The 7,383-nt window shown below is 46.9% G+C and overlaps 1 long non-coding RNA gene across 1 annotated transcript; it reads right to left on the bottom strand.

The window, feature by feature from the left end:
• Positions 1-216: 216 nt before the first annotated feature.
• LOC129532073 (uncharacterized) lies at positions 217-7,383 on the bottom strand. The gene is made up of 3 exons (XR_008677693.2): positions 6,270-7,383; positions 5,449-5,668; positions 217-935 (listed from the first exon to the last, which is right to left on the bottom strand). It is a non-coding gene; the product is annotated as an uncharacterized lncRNA (long non-coding RNA).

The following is a 7,383-nucleotide window of genomic DNA, read 5'->3' as shown; positions in this document are numbered from 1 at the left end:
TGGAGCATGGGCATGAAAGGGCACAGGCCCAAGAGCTGGGTGGAGAGAGAAGCTGGGGCAAAGCATACGAAAGGTCTCCATCCCAGGAAGCTCAGCTACCTTCACAAAATACCAGACCACGTGGCATAACAACATAATTAAGCAACATTTATTTTCCCACAGCTCTGGGGGCTCAAAGTCCAAGATTCAGGGACTGGTAGGGTTGTTTTTTCCTGAAGCCATACTCCTTGGCTTGCAAAGGGCCACCTTCTTGCTGTGTCCTCTGTGCAGAACACACTGTTGGCGTCTCACCCTCTTCTTATAAGGACACCCATCCTGTCAGATTGGGACCCACCCATCTCACCATGTTTAACCTTAATGCCCTCCTGAAAGGCCCCATCTCTAAAAACAGTCACATTGGGGGTTAGGGACTCAACATATGAATTTGGGGGGACACAATTCAAGCTGCACTCAGGAGTTGAGATTTTATCTCTTGAGTTTTACTCAGCAGAGTAATAGATTTGATAGGTCTGTTACTTGCTCTGGTGGCAATGTGGATTCTTAATTAGAGAGGAGGGAACCAGAGCCGAGAGCCTAGTTCAGAAGTCACGACTGCATCAGCAGTGATGCAGATTGGAGGTGATGGTGGTCTCAACTGGACAGCGGCAGTGGGAATGGAGAGAATTGAGAGATGTTAGGGAGGCAGTCATTGGCTTAGGGGAAAGGGAGTGGGAGGCCTTCTAGTGGAGGCAGCTACTCTTCACTGACAGGGCAGTGGCCAGTGAGGGGTGCCTTTAAGGGGCAGCTGGTGAGCGACTGGAGTTGAGGTTCTGGTGCGGCAGAGGGAACGGGAGATGAGCACTAATGGACCCACCAAGAAGGCTGGCGGTGAGTTTAGTGTGCTTGGTTTCAATGGAGGGGCACTGCGCAAGCCTGGGGGATGTCTCAACTTCTTCCTGCAAAGACACAAGCCCAAGGTCACGACCTCTGCACTAGTGACCCATTCACAAAAATAAGTGATTGACAGGGAATTGGCAATGCAAACCAGAAAAGGGCAAGGAATCAAGACATGCACATGCAGAAAAGAACATTTAGAAAGTGAATACAAGATGAGGAGATGGAGACAATTACAGTCACTTTCAAAAAGCTGTCAGCAAGGAGGAGAACAAGGGGCTGAAGGTCTTTTTATCGAGTTTTGTTTGATCTTTCATGAGGAGAGACACATTTGCCTGATGGTCGCAAGAGGTTGGTAGAGAAGGAGAGGCTGAAGGTGCACGGGAGAGGTGGCCCTGGGGAGAGTCTCCCAGTGGTTTTTTTTTTTTTAATTTTATTTTACTTTAAGTTCTGGGATACATGTGCAGAATGTGCAGGTTTGTTACATAGGTAAATGTGTGCCACGGTTGTTTGCTGCATCTATCAATCGGTCACCTAGGTATTAAGCTAGTGTGCATTAGCTATTTGTCCTGATGCTCTCCCTCCCCTTGCCACGCCCCCCTAACAGGCCCCGGTATGTGTTGTTCCCCTCCGTGTGTCCATGTGTTCTCATTGTTCAGCTCCTACTTATGAGTGGGAACATGCGGTCTTTGGTTTTCTGTTCCTGTGTTATTTTGCTGAGGTTGATGGCTTCCAGCTTCATCCATGTCCCTGCAAAGGACATGATCTCATTCTTTTTTATGGCTGCATAGTATATTCCATGGTGTGTAGGTACCACATTTTCTTTATTCCAAGTGGTTTTGGCCTTGGGAGGTGAGCGAATTCTCATCTGCTGCTTCCACCTTCTTTGTGACAAGATGTGCCACTTTGGAGCCACACCTCTTGTTTTTATGTGGAGGAATTTCAGTAGGCCCACCTCCCCTGGCTCTCTCCCCACCCAACCCTCCCTCTCCCTGTGGTCAGTGTTGGCTCCTGGATGGAGAATCTGGGAGAAGGAGCTGAAGAAGCTCACCTGGACCCAGGCTTGCTCGCCCCTGCTGAGCCCTGTACCTGCTCCCTTCTTTGCATGGCCCATGTTCTCAGTGACTGGTTCCGAGGTGCCTGGTGGGTTTACAACCGGGTGTGTGGGAATACTGACTCTTCATGGATCCTCAGACAGGAGGCTGGAGGATCATGTAGGCAATGAGAGTAAAATGCCTTTTAGACTCTGCTTTGCAAAGCCCTGCCTTGGAGGGCAGGATTCTGGAACTCAACCCTTCTCTCCCCTTTTGATCAAGCAGCTCAACCCTTATGCCCCTCTTTTGTTTCTGCTTCCTGGTAACATTTCTTTTGAAGAAAGTTTTCTTGTGGTTAAAAAAAAACTTTTAAAGAAAACCCACAAATCTAGTGCAACTGCCTCATTTTTCAGATAAGGAGGCCCAGAGAGTCAACTCTTTCACCTTTCTAGATTTCAGTTTTGATTTGCGAATTGACTATTTTTCTTAAATTGGAGCATATTTTTTATCCAAGTTCTGAACTGGAACCAAAAGAATCACCATGAAACACATTTCCTTTGAAAACTGAATTCAGGTCAGTGACATTGGCGATGGCCAGGCCAGCAGCGGGGGACGAGGAGACCCATGTGTGAAGCTGCTCCTTTCCCTCCGAGTCAAGTGCATGCAGCCGGACCAGAAGTTGGTGCTTGCAGATGTGCAAAGTAACCCGGGAGCTCCTGATTTCTGGCATTTTACACAGGTCCAGGGTTCACATGTAGTGGGGAAGATGTGCCTCTGCCAGGCATCTGCTGGCCACTGAGCAGTCCCCTCCAGAGTCAAAGACTGTGGATCAGGAAAGAGCAGGGAGAGCGAGGTGAGGACACACGGGTTGGCTTTGCTTCTGGCACCCACCTTCTCAGCTGGTGGGTGGCCTGTCTCCCTGTCTTACCTTAGGCTGCCATAGCAAAATCCCACAGACTAGAGTGGCTTAAACAACAGTTCTGGATGCTGGAAGTCCAAGATCAAGGTGTCATCGGGGTTGGTTTCTCCTGAGGCCTCTCTCCTCGGCTTGCAGATGGTCATGCTAGAATTAGGGCTTCAGTGTATGACTCTGGGGAGGACATGATTCAGTCTATAAAACTCCCTTAACTCTCTGAAGTGAAGCTGTTTTGGTCGGAGGCTTATCCTCTCCCACATCTCTTCCTGTTACCTGAATCAGGCCTGGCACAGTTCTCAGGATCTCTTTCAACAGCCCCTGGCATGGCCTGGGAATAGATGTATTCTGCTCTTTAAGGTGTGAAATCCTCAAAACCCAGCTGAGTGCTGGGAAAAGTACCCTTCTCTAATATGACACGAATGGTGTAGGTTAACTTGGCCCAAACTCTTAATTCTACAGCCTCCCTACAATTTCCTACTTTTTTGTCACCAGCTTCTCTCTGACTCCTTGCTAAGTTCCTCAGGCCTGCTGGCCTCAGACCAGCTACAGAAGTCCATCCTTTTACAGTCTCCACACACTGACACCCAGACAAGCAGCATTTTCCCTGGTCACTTAACTTCCGGATGGTTTCCGCGTGCAACAGCCTTCTGCGACCTCCTCCTGACCCTCAGCCCTTTATCTTCCCCAGAGCTGGGGCTCCCCTGTTTATTTGGCCCCTGGGAAGTGTGGCCCAGCTCTCGTGCGCAGCTGATGCTGTGCTGCCCTGCTCAGCTCCCCTTCAGGACCGAGGAGACCATCTTCTATCTGCATGGGATGTTGCCCCCAGAAGCTCTCACAGTTGAGCCCTTCCCCAGGAACTGCCCCAGACTGAAGGGAGCTGCCTCACCCAACAGGGCATCCTACACCCAGTGACTTCTCCATGGGAGGTGGGGTACAAAGCATAGCCCTTATGCCTCCCTTTGGGGCAATGTGAAAGCCCACCCCAGTTCCAGTTTCCCATGGAACTGGCTGATGACTGTGCTGCCACTTCCCCCTCTGCTCAATGTCCTGTTGCCTCTCTACGCTCACAAGTGCTGACCCTGAGAACCTTCCCTGGTAAACTTCTTGCATGCCAATCTCCCTCTGTGAGACCATCTCTGGAAAACCTGGGTCTGGCTGCCCCCGGGGGCAGCCCCATCATGGTAATCTGCATTTCCCCAGCCTCCCCCAGAGTCCTAGCAAGTCAAATTCTCTCCATCTTTTGTCATCATCCCCTTTTTATTGACAGATAAATGAAGGCTTGGAAGGGAGGAGACAAAACAGGACCAACCTCACCTTGCACTGGTGGCAGAGCCAGCTGGAAGGGCACCGCTGCTGGGTTATGTGCCACTCCCTGTGGGTTTGGTTATCTAGTTGACTTACCATGTGGTGCTGTGGGTGCCGGATGGTAAAACTAAGCTGGATAGTCTTGGCTAACAGAGAAGAAAAATCTCTCCATATCCATGCATCCCATCTCTTTGTGCTTCCTCATAGGTGGGTCAGCTTCATCAACACTCCGTTGTATAACATCATTCTCTCCCACCCAGAATGCTCAATTTCCTTATCCAGTTGGGTTACGGTTCTTTTGGTTGCCAGGAACTGAAACCCATTCAGGATCATGAGGTCAGGTGATCTCTGGAAAATCCAATAACTCTAAGTACCTGAGTTTAGGAAGGGTTGGATGTCAGATGGCTTCAGGGATCACTTCTATCTCATCTCCCTTTTGAGAGGTGGTAATTCATGGTGGCTACAAGCAAGCACTTATAAAACTAAAAAAAAAAAAAAAAAAAAAAAAAACAAAAAACTAAATAGGGAGCCAGTCTATTTAGTTTACATCATGGCTTTCCCAAGAGTCATTTTTGGCACACTATGTTTATGCCTTGGTTTCTTATCTGTAAAATGAGGATAATCATAGCATCCATGTCATAAGATTGCTATGAGAAATAAATAAGGTAATTTAATGTAAAGGACTTAGTGCAGCACTTGGCATACAGGAAATGCTAGAGGTGATCGCTCTTTCTCATTCCCGGCTTCTCCACTTTCTTCCCTGTATCTGTTGTTCTCTCTTTCCCAGCTACTTCCTGTGGTTCCCCATGACTTATGCATACACACGACCTGATAACAGCCACTTTATTCTCATCAACTTGATTTTCATCTCAAGGATCCATTCCTGAAGGGCATCTCCTCTCTGTGCCTCTTGGTTTGGGCTTCCTATGAGAACGAATCTGATTGTTCCATATTCATCTTTTTGAGGCCAGTCAGTCAGGTGACATGTCATTGGAAACTTAGGTTGGCCCTCCTCAAATCAGGTGCTCATCTTGGTCCAATCATCCAAGGCCAGGAGATTGGAATAACCGTTGGGATAACCAATTCCCTTTCCACTCAGCAGGCATGTGGGTAGGGGTAGATTGTGAGAAGGGAGAGCAGGTAGAGCAGAAGCCCCTGAGTATGCCTACAGCAGCATCCTGCCAAACAACCTAGTCCTGGCTTTCCCTTCGCCATGATTTCTTTCACTGCACATGTTGAAGGAACAATCTTTCTAGATGGCTTTGCTCCCTCTCCGCCTCCTTTACCCCTTGCATCTGACTACCCGTTCTACACACTCACCTGGGTGTATTTGCTAGAAATCCCCTATTTATGTCCTGGAAACAAAATTCACAGCTGTCTGGTCCTTTTTCTTCCTGACCCCCCACACCATTGAGGCTCCTCTGAAATCTCCCCTTGTGGGTTCCATGCTGCTGGCCATCCTTCCACTCCTCCTGCCTCACTCTCCAGCTACTTCAACAGACACTTGCATGTCTAATCTTCTGACATAGATTGTGAGCTTCTAGAAGATAGAAACAATATTCCACAGAGTGATTTAACAGTACTATGTAAGTGACCAATGGCAGGGAGAGGCTTAAAAATATTGCACTGGAGGTGTCATGGCATCCATGTTTGTATACAACGAGAGCTCCTTTTTAAGCTATAACTTCAATCTAAACATGACTAACTCTTTCCATGAAAAAAGGTACAAAGCCCTTACTCCCTTTGGTGCTGTGAATGTTTATCTATCTCCAAAGAGAAAGCACAACAACCATCAGAATATGTAGGTGGCAGAAACAGGAAGCTATAAATACCACAATACCAGATTTTTTAAAAGAGCTTCATGGAGGAAATCAAAGCAGTTTATAGGAAATGATTGGCACTTAGTGTTTCATGGTTGTGTTTCATGCAAAGGCTGAGACATACCACCAGGAATCTGTGGCAAGAGGCAGCAGATGACAGCACAGGAAGCCCAATGGTGACCTAGATCAGACCAGAGCTATGCCTTCAACTAGACAGGTTAAGAATGATTGCCAGCCACTTTTCTCGTGAGGGAGAGACAGAAGCAATTCTTGAAGTTCTTTGTTGTTAAGCACAGAGAATAAAATTTCTCTGGTTCTTACCGCAAAGAATGTTGGCTTAGTCTCAACAAGTACTTGCAGTTGGTTTCACAGATTCCTTGAGGAGTTGTTATAAATCTGGACTGAATGGGCCCAGCCTTCCTATTAGATGCCTGGTATCCTGAGTGGGCAAATAAAGGTGAACAGTCCCTCAATATAGAATTTAGTCTTACTGAGGTTTCTTCATATCTGTATATGGTAAGTGTGATAGGCACTTGGTAAGCATATGCTCAATGGAGGAGATTCATTCCTCCTGGAACAGATTAGGCTTGATGTCAATTCCTGAAATAAAGGGGCTCCTACTAGGACTAAAGCTAGTTAATGAATTTGATTACTTTGTCAGGAATATGAACTATTCATTACAGGGCATGATTTAAAAACTCAGAGGTCAGTTCCCTCTTTATCAGCATGAGCTGATTCTGAGCTATCCTTAATACAAAACTCAGCCTCTAAACTAGCTATAACAATAAAAGCAATTATACCACACCCATCATAACTTTTTTGCAATTTCTCTAAAGATTTTTGGAGGCACAAGGGGAGTTTATGTTGCCCAGTACATGGCATAAATGGCTTTTAAAGAAAAAAATTTCTTTTAGGTACGTCTCTTCTTCCCAGATATCTTCCTGATCCTCCTATGGAAAATGGGGTGGGTTCGAGGGCAGAGCAGCTGCCCTTTTCCACTTTCTACTGGCTTGGAAGACCTGCTGCCACCCCACTTCCACCATGATCTGGCTTCTGCTTACTTTCTATGCTTACTGTCTACCCCTCTTCTTCCTTATGTTACATTCAAGACTTATTAAATCCCTTACAGTTCCCAGAAAATCATGCTGTTCTCCACCCCTCCTTACCCCTCAGCCCCACTCCTGATCTCTGCACTTCTTTTCCTCTTTCTTGAATGTCTTTTGCCCCTGCTGGCCATGCCTGAACTCCTATTCTTTCATAAGTCACTTAACTCGATTTATTTAAGCCTCCCAGTGTTCCAAAGCCCGTTGTAATGCATACCTGGTTTGTGGCTCCTGTCAGTGTCTTGCAATGACTGTTTCCATGTCTTTCTCATCTGCTGGAACATGAGCTCTTTTTTTCACTTTATCTCAGAGTTAAGATGATCTATAAATTC

This window comes from Gorilla gorilla, chromosome 11, assembly GCF_029281585.2.
Source record: "Gorilla gorilla gorilla isolate KB3781 chromosome 11, NHGRI_mGorGor1-v2.1_pri, whole genome shotgun sequence".
In the NCBI taxonomy this organism is placed as follows: domain Eukaryota; kingdom Metazoa; phylum Chordata; class Mammalia; order Primates; family Hominidae; genus Gorilla; species Gorilla gorilla.
This window is presented reverse-complemented; position numbering and strand designations above follow the sequence as displayed.